The 12,683-nt window shown below is 39.0% G+C and overlaps 1 protein-coding gene and 1 long non-coding RNA gene across 6 annotated transcripts in view; one reads left to right on the top strand and one right to left on the bottom strand.

Annotated features, from left to right (window-relative positions):
- Window positions 1-12,683, bottom strand: part of KCNB2 (potassium voltage-gated channel subfamily B member 2) — a 391,562-nt gene that overhangs the window by 123,971 nt on the left and 254,908 nt on the right. The window lies entirely within an intron of this gene.
- Window positions 1-12,683, top strand: part of LOC108400333 (uncharacterized) — a 30,862-nt gene that overhangs the window by 12,581 nt on the left and 5,598 nt on the right. Inside the window, exon 3 of one of the 3 annotated variants that reach the window (XR_005055943.2) lies at window positions 2,372-2,555. The exons of the other annotated variants lie outside the window; for them this stretch is intronic. This is a non-coding gene — a long non-coding RNA (uncharacterized lncRNA). The remainder of the gene's footprint in view (window positions 1-2,371; window positions 2,556-12,683) is intronic. 3 annotated transcript variants of the gene reach the window in all.

Here is a 12,683-nt window from a genome sequence, read left to right as displayed (position 1 = left end):
ATGGTAGGGTATTTTAGCAATTTTTGGATCCTCTTAATAGTACCTCTGCTTTTTATTAACTAGGTTTGCCTTTCTGCTTCTTTCTCTCTGGTTTCTTATGTCTCCTAAAGTCCTTCACTAACTCAATTCAGGATTTAGAAGACACTTTTTTGGGGGTTCATTTTTACCTAGGTTTCTGTCTTTTCATTTATTACTTTCCAGAGATATATGTGACCCAAATGAGACTAAATTTATTCTTGCCTCACATTTGTGTGAAACAGAAGTGGTTACCCTCGTCCTGCCCAGATGCCATCTACATGGTGTTTTCAGAATCATGCTGTTGAGCAGTTTCCAGGGGTCTCAGTAAGCAAGTCAAACAAAAATCTGTCTGCTTGATGGTCATGATGCTATGAGTAGAAGCCCAGGCAAGGTTAGTCTGATCTGTACCAAGCAAGACAGAAGCAGGAAAGAACAGAGCTGCCCACAGAACCAAGCTGAATGATTAGAAGTAAAGGGTGCTTGCAGAAGCCATCTGTAAGATCTCTGTTAGCAGAAGGCATAATCATAACTTAGATCTGCAGGGTGGTTCAAGCTTACAAGGGCTTACTCACCGAAGAGTAAACCATGTGATTTTCACAACAACCCTGGATCCCAGAAAGCAGATTGCTTTTGCTGGCTTGCTCACAGTATATGGTTCATATACTTCATCTCAAGAGTTCTTTTGGGAGCAGGCATGTTTTGGGATATAGGTCATAACTTGCATGGTCTGCCCGCTGTGAACCGTATCTCTGAAGCCTCCTCCCAAAGCAGCTATAAATCTCCCACTAGTTGCTAGTGTGTGGAATGTTAGTTGTGTTAAAAGTCCCGAATATTTTCTGTCCTTGGGGGTCTTTGCAGTGGGCTGTACCCTCTTTTGGAAACCACGCTTCCTTCTCCCTTGTGGCACACTCTTCATTCTGGACACAATTAAAATGTATCTGAGAAAAAGAGAGAGCTGTCTGTGACCACTCTTAAGACATTTGAGCCCCCTCCGGCTACTCTCTTTTATTACTCTGTTACTTCCCTCTGAGCTCTTCTAATAATTTGAAATAATTTTGCTCATTTCTTTGTTTATTATCTGTTTCCCCCTTTGGAATATACACTCCATGGGGATAGGGACCTATCCGTGCCTACCACCATGCCCCGAGCACTGTACCTGGGACAGGTACATACTAGGCATTCAACAAATGCTTGTGTAGTTAATGAATGAAATAATCTTACATTTCTCTTTTAAGGATTTCACTCAATTATGTATTTGACCAGAACAGTCATCACTTTTTATTAGGTGGGAACCTGAAATACGTAAAACCGTGGAGTTCAAACCTACCTCCATCATTTTACAAATGAAGGAATGAAAGTCCCAGAAGTTGTTTTTTCTAAGGTCAGAGTCAGGTTACTTTTCCTCATCCAGCCCAATGCCCTTCTTAGCACAGCCTGACTACTCCTAGAGAAGGACATTATTTGTAAGTTCCAAAGTCCTCTTTGGCACAAAAGTTACCCTTGTAGGCATCACACCCGTGGACTGAAGAGAAAGCAATCTGTGGAGGGCCTTGTGAACTCAGAAGGAAATGCTGTTGGTGGGGTCCTATACCCTGAAAGTTAGTGCCAGCATTTTGGTTGGTTATACTATTTAAAGCACCAGACTGAAAATGCATTTGAGGTTGAGAGGAGCTTGAATCAATCTGGAAATGAGGAGTAAAAGGGCTAATTTAAAACAGCACTGGGTCAATAGATAGGGCTAATTCTATATATTGTTATTTCCCAAGATCTTTATTTGCAGAGCACTAATAAAAACATAGCTGTATGCAGGAAGATAGATTTAGAACTTTAAGATAATGGTCTTAAATTTCATCTTATAGTTCCCAAAGGGGCCCCATTCCCCATGTCACCCTTGGAGAGTGAGAACAACAACAAACTCTTTCCTGCGGTCATCTCATTTCAGAGATGGTCACTCTCTGTTGAGAACCAGTGCCAAAGGAGAATATTTACCTCTGTAGAGAGAGGACAGATATTGAGGGAAGGTATCTCTCTGTTGATGTATTTGATCTGTTCAACTATGTTGTATTTTTCCACTTTGCCATTGTAAGTTGTTTGGCTTTTGATCCTAACAACACAAATAATACTAGATGGTAACTGTGATAACTGGGCAGCTACAATGTGTGAGACACTGCTCTGAGCACTTCATAGCTATTAACCCACATGATCCTCACAATTATCAATGAAAAAATAGAGATAATAAGTGGTAGGGATGGGATTTGAACCAGACAATTTGGTACCAATGCCCAGCAACACAGTCCCTGAAATGTCTCACTTGTAACCCAATGATTTGAGGCTGACATTGTCATTGTAACAGGTACTCTAAGGAGCAAAAGAGCCACTCCTCCATGAAGGCTTGGGATCCAGTACTTCCTTTACAATACTCCCACTTGATGGGATCCTCAGCTACCCCTCCCACGCCTCGGCTCAGCTCTGAGAAGCGGGACACTGTTTGCCATCTTGGTATTGCCAATTGTTAGCATAATAGCTGACAAATACAGGTAACGGATGTCCAAATTGTGTTTGTTCAATGAGTGAATGAAGTTTCCAAATTGATTGCCATTCCTTTCATTTTATTAATAATATAGCAAAGCCTCACAAGTCATTTTCAAATGTTATGGCTTAATTAGTAGTTAATTTGGCTTAACCTGTGGGGGGAGAAGCAGCATGGAAAGCAAGGCATTAGAAATGGAAGGACAATGTTGATTAAAACCTTTGATGGCAAGACAAGCAAATACTAACATTGATCTTCATCAGCAAAAGAATCCATTTTATTTTATTTTTGCTATCTCTAGGCACTAAATCTTCCCCATTGTGATCCTATTTCTAAGTAACCATCATCAGTTTCTATATCCTGCTTATACTGTGTAACTCAAAACAGACTCATTTTTGAGGCTCCACTTCCCATCACAGCTGTCAGTAAAGAGAATGATATGTAGGGTTTACAAAAAAAAAAAAAACAAGCAAAGAAGGCAGGTATACGTGCCCTTGTAAGTTGTTGCCCTGGACTACTGAGGAAGCTTCTACAATATTTTTTTGCCTCCCTACAATCTCTCTCAACTTCACTATATATGCTGCAGTCTGTGAACAGAATTTGATGTATCACCCTTCTATTTAAAGTCCTGTGATGGTTCCCACTGCCTTGGGGATAAGGGTGACTCCATGTGTGGTCCACAAGTCCTCACAACTAGACTCAACTTCCTTTCCTGACCTTCCCCCACTACTGTGTCCACGAATCTCCTGTGCTCTGGCCATACTGAACCACTGTTTTGTTTTTGTTTTTTTATCTGGAACAAGCCATGTTCATATGCATTTGCACACAGTTACATCTGTCTAAACTGCCTTCCTGCCTGCACGCACATTATCCTCTACCTAGGACGGCAAGGTAAAACTATTGCTTAGAGTCAGGCCTACTCGGCAACTCATTCCTGCCATGTCTGTGCACCCCCAAACCCTATTATCAGAGAAGGCTGGGAGAAGTAAAGTTTGTAACTCTTCAATCCTGCTTCTCTTTGCTTTTGCGAGACATCCCATCAGCCCCTGGTTCCCTGGCTCTCATTTTTCTCTGCATTGAGTCCACCTGTCCTTACACCAAAACTGCCTTTGAGACACTCAATTCTGGTGTCTTTGAGGCACTTAACATTTGCTCCTTGTCTTCTAGACCTGTGAACTTAAAGAATTATAGAGGAGTCAGGAGAGGAAACTGATATTTACTAGATAGTCCTAGGTCCCAGGACTTTTCTGGAAGCTTGATATGCCTTTTAGTTTTCACAGGTATTGTGAAATCAGTATTACGCTCGATTTGCAGAGCTGTGAGGGTGGTGGTCCAGACAGGGTACTTACTACTTTGGGTCCTTAGCTCCTAATTATCTAGAGTGGCTTCTTGGATTTTCCAGTCATTAGGAAAGTTTGGAAAAATGTTGATGAGATGCATAGTCATGGAAAAAACATGGGCAGTTGGTACAGGTCAGACATGTGAGGATAACAGGTAATACAGGAAATGTTATGGGGTGGACTGTCCTTGAACGAGAAACAGAGAGCGTGGAGGTGGCTGGCTATTGGCAGTCCCGGCCCTGGTCAGGACCTGCTTGCTCTCCCTTCCTGGCACTAATGCTGGACTCTGTGCTGCCCTTGCTTGCCGTACATTCCCCAAAGTGAACAAAGGCTTTGCTGTCTTACTGATTTCCACAAGTTGGGGCCATTGACACAGCTACAGCTGGCCAGCAGTGAGCACGTGCATTTCAGTGGTGACCACATTGGCCTAGGACCCATGACTTTTCAGATATTTGGGTGATAAAGTTTAAGGATATTTAGGTAGAAATGAATTCCTTAGTGAACATCAATTCTCAGTGGAAGATATTTCAGATGTTCTACCATACTCATCAAAAGAGCAAAGAAAAATGTTTCTGATGTGAAAAAGATAGAGAAAGAAGCTGTTTCCATTTCTTCTTATAGGTCTTGATTACTTAGCCTGGGTCTGAACACTACTAACCAACAATGAAAATCATAATGGCGGGCAGAGACTGCTCATCTCCATTAGGGGTTTGAACATGAGACTTAACAATGTGGGTCCCTGAGAGAAGGATGAAATTCATTCACACACTGAGGTCGGAGCAGCTTTTAGCTGTAGACTTTTAGTCTTTGTCATCCCCTGTCAGATACAGACAAACAAATGAGGGAAGGCAGAATGGCTGCCGAGCATGTTGTGAAATACGTAAATGACCTCACAAACCCCCTCTAAGTTGATTAAAGAAGAAAATGAACATCTGTTCTTAGTACACTGCTGTATATTTAATTAAAACCAGTGTGACCTCAGCAAAGTGGAAGAAAGATGATCAACATTTTTGAGTGTCAACCCAGAGACACTATCCAAAGAAACAAGGCTCTTTCTCTGCATATATGACTCTGTAGACCAAAGGCGTTGCTCTGTTATTCTAAGAGCAGTGACTCTATGAGTAGTAACCATTGCTATTGATAATTAACGTCACACATCTATGCATTAAGGGATTATTTGTCATCTCAGAGCCCTTGCAAATTGCCTTATTTGCCCTGTAGGACTGCAATCAGTTGCTGAAAAATATTCAGCTCTGTGATAGAACACAACAGCTGTTTGATACCAAATAACAACACTACAAAAAAATTGAAGAGAAGTGTAGTTGAATTCTGAAACCAATTAAAACTACAGGGATAAATTAGGTAGGAGGAATGTAATTATCCAAACTGAGATCTGGGCAGGCTAACAGGACTAATAATAAACTCATCTTTTACAGAGATTTAATAAAGAAATCAGTCACTTAATTTTTCTTTAAAATGTTCAGTTTTTTCACTCCTTAGGAAGTGGCTTAAATGATTCTGCATTTGTTTTAGCAAATGTGTAAAATGGAAAATGAGGACACATTGCTGCTTTTTTGCTCTGTCTCATAGGCCTCCCTTTTTCCATCTGGAAAATGTTTACTCCTGCTTCAAGCCTGAATACAAGCTGCCTCTTTGGTACCTTCTCTGATGTGCCCAGATAAAGAGTCTCCTTCTTGGAGGTTTTACCGCCTTAATCCTATCTCAGTTATAGTCCTCATTATACTCTAATATAATGGATGGTTTACTCAATTTGTCTTCCTCACTAGACTTGAGGGCAGGGACCATGTTATGTTTTTATATCCAGTGTTTCAGTTCATGCTTAATAAATATATTTTCAAATCAAGAAATGCTCCAGAAAAAAATCAGGGATTCTGGAAAATATTAATACAACAGAATAATCTACCTAACATGTCTTAGGTAACTTATTATCTGGCCTTCGAAGTTTAGGTTGTAAATTTTGAACTATAGTTGGTACAAAATCCATATTCCCAAGGGGGTTCACCAAAATAGGGTTCAGGGGAAATCAGTATATTCTACCTTTTTTTTTGCAAGCATAGAAAAGAGGGACACTGCTCTCAATAAAGATACTAGGTTTGGGGGACAAGCATCTAAAAAAGAGGGTATATGATGACCCTAAATGCTACAGAAGACTTCCACTTCAATCAAGTAATGTCATCTTTTTGAATGAAAAGACTCTAGTAGGACTTAGCATTGGTCCCATTCTCTCTAGATCTAACAGGGATTTGGCTTGCATTGGTTTCCTAAGGAGAAATACAGATTTCAGGATTCAAATCAGGATTTCTCCCTTTCATGTTTTGAACCACCCATGAATCATCTTGCACAGGGAACAGAATGAATTCAATGTGAAGGAAATTTTATGAAGAGCTTCTTGTACCAAACTCAGTTGGAATAAAATTTTCACTCTTGTAGGAAGACTGAACTTACAAGGGAGTTTTAATTTGGATGGCATTCTTATTATTGGAAGCCAAACACCAGAACATTGGGTGTCATTTTTATCATTGGTAACTTTAAAAGCAACATTATTCTACAAAGTGTCACTTCAGAAAGAGAATCTGAAATTCTATCTTTTATAATAATAAACACAACTGCTGCTATTACTGCCCTTGGGAGGTTGATGGACCAAAAAAAAAAAATCTATAAAGAGGTAGTAAAGATTGTGTCACTGGCAAAACTTATTTATTGACTCCCAGCAGACAAATTAGGTATTGGACCTTTTATGGAGTTTTAAGGTAATAACCATATTTTCTTAATATGGAACCTTAGGGAGCTAGGAGCACTGACTCAAGTGAGCTGTTGGCCTCATTGGAGATTCTATACAAATATACATAGGCTTTTGTTTAGGAATAAACAGGCAACATCAGAAATCTTTTTATTATACAAAATTCACTTACTTAATAACCAAAAATTTTTGGCCAAGAGACACAGTGTCCCATAGTTAGGCACTGAACTCAGTAAACATTCATGAATTACAGTTAAGTAAAATATAGAAATGCGGCATGTTATATTTTCCACTGACTAAATTAAGCTGCTTTTGGGTAGGAGGATGGTTATATTCCAATGACATCATGGTTCTGCCAAGCTAGGTTTCTAAAGGTCTTTTTTAACTGTCCTCTTCAGTGTGAAGACATTACAAAAGCAAACCAAAATACATTCATACACAACTGTTAGCATGTGTGTGCATGTACACACACACACACACACACACACACACTCACACACATTCCCTTCAAGGTATTCCATGGGGACTAAAGTAAAAGCCTCATTCTACACGTAACTACAGAGGGCTCTGATCATTTCAGTCCCATTCTCAGAAACATTAAAAATCTAAGGCTACCTTTGAAATGCAAATTCATTAGATTGGTTTTCACACTGGACTAGCCTCAACCCAATAGCCCAATGTCTCCTTATTCTGCCTTTTGCCCCAATGCACCAGTCAAATGGACTGTGGCCTTCCCCACAAGCACTCCAACATACAAACTTTCTTGTTTTAAGCATGTAGTATTTACAGCTCTACTTACTGAAACTCTGGCTTACATTGAACATAGCCTCTTCCAAAAGTGCTTTCTGACTAAAACTAATTGTGGTCCTCCTACAATATCAAATTTCTCCTTCAATTACATTTATGTATGTTCATGTCTTGAGATACCTCTCTCCTTCAGCACCCAGCATAGTGCCTGGTCCATGGGTACTGAATACATGTTTGCTATTTGCATGTCAGTGTCCTCTTCCTGGGTTTTCCTGATTGCAAAATCAAGGTACATAAAATTACTATCTTTTCAGAAATGTGACCGACCTAACATTCTATGACTCTATGGTCATGAAGATTATTCTCTTGTCTGATCTCCTATCCTTTTTTATAAGTCACGTGTGGTTTTCTAGCTTCTAGAATAAGAAGTGCTCAGGAAATTTGTTTAATCAGTGTTTTGAAAGTAAATTATTTTTGCTTGAATATTATGTTTTATGACATTCTGAAAAACTAAACATGTACTGGAGAATAATAACAATGTGTTTTTGAGCACTGTGTTTTAAATGAGAAGACTTGAGTCCTTTCTTCTATTTACTTGTTATTCATTCAGTATTTTAGACAGGGGTCAGGAGGAAAGTATTGTTATCTCAGTTTTACTGTGATGGAAGCTGAAGTTGACTTGCTCAAGGTATCAGCACTAGATTGGCATTTAGGAAGAGTTCTTCTCCAGTACATTTCATCTGTCTCTCTGAATTGCTCAAAACAAGTGTGGTGATATGACTAAAGGATCATCCATAAGAGTTGAGAAGATGGTAACGGGACATTTCTTACAGTCCTCACACAGGTTACATGTAGCTTGGGTATCTGCATTTTGGAACTAAGGCTTACAACTAACTAAAATGGAAGTCTTAAGACTTCCATTGAGACACTTCTCAATGATAGAACCCCCCACCCTCCACCCCGAGAGATGGTGTTATGTTGGCAAAGATGGTCCTGGAGAAGCACCACAGTTGAGAGGCTATAAAAGGAGAGAAGATGAGAGTCTTTTCACTAATTTGTCACTTCCTTGACCCACCAGACTATTATCTGGAAATATGTTCATTCTATGCCTCTTCCCCTAAAAAACCACTCCTAACAGAAATCTGGCACTCCAGGTTAATCTATTGGAAAACTGCCAACCTGTACCACATGGCAGATTGTCTATACTATCAGGGCAAAGTCGAATTGTCCTAATGGGGCTGGATGACATAGAGAAATAGAAATGGAATACCAATAGGCTTGTGTGTAGTGAGTGGGGAGGATTAGAAGTGGGGGTGAGCCAGGCAGGAGAGAGAGGGCCTTCTTTGTCCCTCCAAAAAGAAACCCATTATTTATTAGCATGTCTGACCACCAGGATTCCCAAGGTGGCAAAGCTGAGTTTTGGCATTACCCCATGGGTTTCCAGGAGCAGAAGGGCAGAATAAGTAAAGGAAATGTGCATTTCATAAGTACTTATTGAACAATTCTAAGACTAAGGCATTATGCTCAGTGCTATGGTAGACATGATACAAAAATGCACAGAGAACCTGCCTTCAAAAAGAGCTGAGGTTCCAGTGGGTATGTTAGGACATCGGGCTTGTATCACTGAAGAACACAGTGTGTCTGATCTGGATTACCAAGTTACTGAGATGCAGAGATTTTGGATAAAATTCTGTTTTTGTGGGCTAGTCTTAAGGTACAGTTAAGAAAGTTCCTATGAGTAGCACACATTTAGGCAGAGGCTGCAGAGTTCTAAGCCTGGGACTATTTTTCTCAAACCTGTAACAATGCAAAAGCTGCAGGATGTCTCTCAGGATCAAGGGCAAATGCAGAATTACTGTCTATGTTTTCCAACCTTGAACTATCATGAAACATCCTGATGAAAATACTTTAAAGGGAAAGGTTCAATGTACCCATATTAAGAAGGGAAAAGAGGGAGGAAGGAAAAAGGACAAGGAAACAATATTGCAAAAGACAAGGAAAAGGGATCTAAGAAATGGTTAGACACAGATATACAAGTTCCAACATTTTGACCATAAGAAACAATTCAGAAAACTGGAAGACCAGGGGAGCCCTTTTGTTGCTGTTTGCCCACCTCTTCCTCCCCAACCGCCAAGAAGATATCCAAGGGCTACATCACAACAGCATTACAAACAACCCCCTAGGAGTTGTCATGGACTCGCGGCAGTTGGCATAATCATAATCTAGGTCGGGCCATGTTACTGTAAGCGATGTGGATAATTGGTTTCGCAGAGCTAAGCTCTGTCAGCATGGGTAATCCCAGATGGATGAGAAAATGCTCTCAACCTGGCAGGTGCTACATGTTGAATCCCACAAACCTCATTGCACTTTATTAAGCTACTCCCATTTGTAGCACATTTTCTTGGTGATAAAGTTAAAAATATAAGTGGAAGAATAAACTGATCAAATTGGTAGAAGTTAAAAGCTGAACTCCCACAGTCTCCATTGAAAGCAGGCACCGCTGGAGGGGCCGCCTCTGAGCACACAGCCTGGAGGAGTTTCCACTGCAATTGAAGCTCCTTTTTTATTACACGCACAGCCTTGGGATAATTTATTGTCAGTCGTATGTGTATTAGCAAGGCATAGAAGCCAGAACTTTGTAAGGTTTCCAAGATGATAAAATAGGAAGATTCATTCCACTGTATAACTAATTTTTCAGAAGTCCTTCTGGGGACTGCATTGACAGACTCTTCAAAAATCTTTCAAGACACTTTTAACAATAATCTTCGCAAATTCAGGTAAACAAGGATTCTCCTTTAGGGACTGATCACGAATGTCATCTCCAGCAGTAACTGAATCATGAAATGAGGAGCATAGAACTGGGTCTGAAGTCCTCATTAGTATCATGTCATGTCACGTCACATATCATATGATTGTTGTTAACCTAGAGTTCATCATGCACACAGTAAAAAGAACTATTTGTAGCTTACAAAGCTCTTTTACACACTTGATCTCAATTGACCATCAGATTCATTTAAAAACACTTAGAAGAATATCTAGCAAATTGTCTGCTCAAGAATTGTCAGAAAATAACTTTCTGGACACTGTAAAGTGTAACGAATTCTCTGTGTAAGGCACAGGCATTCAGGAGCATATTTTTGGTATATAACCGATAAGAATTTAGTGGCAAACCAAAGTTCTCATATAATTACTTTAGCCACAGAAAGATCTACAATATTTCTGTTTGGCTTGTTTATTCTGTGTAACAGATTAAAACTATTTCCCAGGTATTCATTTCCAGGGGAGTTTAATAGGGTATTTTGATTAGGTGATTTTTAGTAAGTTAGAGTAAATGTGATTAGATTGAATAGGTACATAAATCTCAATCTTATTATCTCAATAAATGCCCTGCATATTTATGAATGCTTCCATACCACCAGTGAGGAGCTGAAAACCATAATTACTTTTAAATTTGACATGAATCAGTTTTCTCAAACTGTCCTAAAATCACAGGAATAGTGATGAAATAACACATTTAAAAAATATCTTTGGAAAGTTACCAAATTGCTAGCTGAACAGTTAACATCAGCCAGCTGTTTGCTGCAATAAGAGAAGTGCAAACATATTTATTTCCATATCCTTTTATACATAAGATCATCTCTTTCATTTAGGCCTTCTGTATTTGTGATGAAAACCCAGGAACATATGAGAAATTTTAGAGTTTGGTTATAAAGAGCAAACCCAAATCTGTGATAATTCAAATACTGATTATCTCAACAGCTTCAAACAGGTGGTTACCCCATGACCCACAAACCTGAACAAATATTTCCTTCAGTCAATATTTCCTGGTGATATAAAAGATCATGGGTCATAAATGTAGCTGCTTAATGTAAGGCATGACATGATGGAGGCTTAAAGGGGTGACTATTATGATCTATTTATTACTGCAGGAAGGGAGCTTTACTCTTTGGATGTACTTTTTCCTGGGAGTTATATACTATACTACAAGTTGAACAACAGCTTCATAGGGCTACATGATCATATTTCAGTCATTTGGAGCAAACAACTTAATTTCTTTGATCTCTTTAAAATTATAGGAGCTAGTTTAGTTACTGATGCATCATTATATCTATGAGACTCTTGCTTGCTCTATGCACAGTAATAGAAATATGCTGTTTTTACATTTTCCTTAATATGAATAATGGTTGCATAAATATTTTTGGCTTTATTTGATATGTGTTCAGAGGCACCTTAAGGGATTTTGCATTATCTTAATTTTTCACAGTTCACCTTAACATAGAACACTTTAGGACATTTGAGGGGTGAAATCCTACTTCCAGTTTTTCTGTTTGTTTGCTTTTGGAAATAAAGACCTTCTATAAATAAATTACTAAACTCAAGGTAGCTAATCTGTGTCTGACTTCCTGCAGTCCTTGAAGCAATTGACTGGGTATATGGCACTGCTCTCTCCTTTAAAAAGATTAAAGTTGCTTTTAGAATATCTTAGTATTTCATAACACAACTTTCCATGAAAATCTCAGACTAGTAGTAGAAAACATTGAGATTATTTATCCAAAGGGTCTTTTTGTGGATTTGCTCTACCAGTCCCAAAATAGTTCACTTAACTGGTTGAAGTTTCTAGTCTAGCCCATAATTGTTGGTTCTTACACACCAACTCTCATAGGCCCTACTGAATTTTTAAAGAAAAAGGGAAACAGAAAACATGTAAAATTTTTTTAGTGTACTTTGGGTACATCTGCTTACTCTGTGTCAGGAAGAAATGTAGTTCCTATGCTATTTTGGTGGTGTAATTAAAACTCTACATCTTATTTATGTCTTAATGATCTTGCATTAATCCTACTCACACACACCCCACATCTCTTTAATGTCTTCACCTATATATTTTCAGTCTGTGGCAAGAAGCTTAATGTCTATAACTGCTACTTTTGGTAACATATTTCCCAAGCCCAAAACAGGGGCAAAGACTCTTTTCAGTGGTTACTTTTATTTCTCTGATTCCCAGCAGCATTTAAACTGGTTGGCACTCCTTCTTGAAACACTTTTTATTTCTCTTTCTCTCTAGACACTCTCAAGCAGTCTTCATGACTTTGAATGGTTTCTCTGTAATGGGGGGTGGGTTCCTAAACTTGCATCTCTAGACTCACTCTTGAGCTGAGCTCCAGAATCATACATTTAACTGCCTACTTGATATTGTCACTTAGCTGACAAATACCCAAGTTGAAACAACACATTCGTAGGATCTACATAGTCATATTTTAGTCACCCACTCTTAACCTGCTCCTCTCCC

This window comes from Manis javanica, chromosome 2, assembly GCF_040802235.1.
Source record: "Manis javanica isolate MJ-LG chromosome 2, MJ_LKY, whole genome shotgun sequence".
NCBI lineage: Eukaryota > Metazoa > Chordata > Mammalia > Pholidota > Manidae > Manis > Manis javanica.
The sequence above is the reverse complement of the archived record's forward strand: the minus strand, read 5'-3'. Positions and strand labels throughout refer to the sequence as shown.